We start from the raw sequence: 1905 nt of genomic DNA, 5'->3' as shown, positions 1-1905 counted from the left end.
CTGTCAGGTGCAACAGGGAAGGTTAAGGTATACAACAGCCAATTCCTCTTCTCTCCTAAATTAATAGAAAAGAAGCTTATATTGCTTAAGTTAGAGCTTATGCTTCTATTTTTTTAAAAAAATCATCTTTTAAAAAACATAATCTTTGGGGGACTTCCCTGACAGTCCAGTGGCAAAAACTCTATACTCCCAATGCAGGGGGCCCGGGTTTGATCCCTTGTTGGGGAATTAGAGCCCACAACTAAGAAATTCCCAACTAGATTCTGCAACTAAGAGATCCCAGGTGCTGCAACTAAGACCCAGAGGAGCCAAATGGCTGAAATAGCTCAGCTGGGAGAGCGTTAGTCTGAGGATCTAAAGGTCCCTGGTTCAATCCCAGGTTTTGGCAACTGTTTCTGACCCTTTGGGCTTCCCTGGTGGCACAGCTGGTAAAGAATCCGCATGCAATACCTGGCTTCGATCCCTGGGTTGGCAAGATCCCCTGGAGAAAGGAACGGCTAACCTCTCTAATATTCTGTCCTGGAGAATTCCACAGTCCATGGGGTCACAAACAGTTGGACGCAACTGAGTGACTTTCACTTTCTTTTCAAAAAAGAAGACAAGACCATTGATCCCTGTGGCCATGTTTAAAAAAAGAAAAGGTCATCTTTGAGATTAATATGGGAACCTCTCCAACTCAATAGCTGAATTTTGAAGAAGAGATTTCTCCTGTCCCACACACTAAAAGTCACCTTTTTGTTGACAGGGTGAGGTTTGGGGATGTACTTATGAACAACCAGGCTCTGTGTTCTGCCCTGTTCACAGACCCATCCAGAAAGCAGGCCTTTCCCTGGGTGTTTCAGGGGCAAGCAGCCTGTTTGTCCCACTCTGAGGGCAGAGAGAAGCCCCCAGATGGGTTGCCAGGAGGACTGGGCAGATTAGGCGGTTTTGTAAGGAACTAGAGAGAGCAGGTCTGTTTACTCTTTCCGTATTTCTTTACATTATTTTCAAGATCAGAAAGTGACCCCAGACTATTCTTTTGGGGTGTGATTTAGACTCATTGTTACAACCACTCTTTGCCCCCACTGTTGTCCTCCTCCTGCCTGGAAGGAAGACCCCAATTCCCTTTCCTCACCGCCCCCTCTTCTCTTCCAGTGACTCTAGAACCTCCTGACCAGGCCTCTGCCTGCCACTCTGCACAGAGGGCCGGACAGACCTTTTCAACACAACTTTGATTGCGCTGCTCGCCCTAAAGAGCCCTCAGGGACTCTCTCACCGTGTTGGGTAAATGCCATCCTCCTCTGGGTGGCCAAGAGGCAGCTGCAAATCAGGCCATCTCCCACCTCCCCTTCCTTCCCCTTGCCCTTGGCCACACCCCTGGGAGGCACGCCTGCCTCGTTGCTCCAGTCCTCCAACCCACAAGGTGCTTTCTCTACCTGAGTCACCCCTCACTGATCCCTGCCCTCCTGGGTCCCTCTCACCTTTTGGTCTCTCATTTGGAGAGGGCTTCCCTGAGCACTCAACTAAAGGGCCCTCCCCAGACTTTCTGAGTTAACCCAGTGCTCCAATGTTGTCTGCAAGGCTTTGTCAATATCTGTTGATAGCTGATTTATTTGCTTGTTTATTTCTTTCTCGCCTTCCCCCTGCTTAAGTTTAAGAGACACCTCATCCGTTTTCTGTACTATAACAATCCTGGCTCATAGAGCTTCTCCTGATATATAATAGTTGCTCAGGAAATACTGTGGGAAGGTAGGAAAGAGGAAGGGAGGGAAGGAGAAAGGGAGAAGAAAAAGAGAAGGGATAAAGGGAGGAAGCCTCTTGTATCTACACACTCTAGTTGGGTTTTAACTTAAAGGGAGTATAGCTGAAACAAAAGGATTAACTATGGGCTTTAATGCATTAGGAACAGCAATATTGGGGAGCAGC

The 1905-nt window shown here is 47.8% G+C and overlaps 1 non-coding gene across 1 annotated transcript; it reads left to right on the top strand.

The window, feature by feature from the left end:
• Positions 1 to 315: 315 nt before the first annotated feature.
• Positions 316 to 388, top strand: TRNAL-GAG. The gene has a single exon. It is a non-coding gene; the product is annotated as a tRNA-Leu (tRNA).
• The last annotated feature ends 1517 nt before the right edge of the window (positions 389 to 1905 follow it).

The sequence above is a fragment of the Cervus canadensis genome, chromosome 18 (genome assembly GCF_019320065.1).
Source record: "Cervus canadensis isolate Bull #8, Minnesota chromosome 18, ASM1932006v1, whole genome shotgun sequence".
In the NCBI taxonomy this organism is placed as follows: domain Eukaryota; kingdom Metazoa; phylum Chordata; class Mammalia; order Artiodactyla; family Cervidae; genus Cervus; species Cervus canadensis.
The sequence above is the reverse complement of the archived record's forward strand: the minus strand, read 5'-3'. Positions and strand labels throughout refer to the sequence as shown.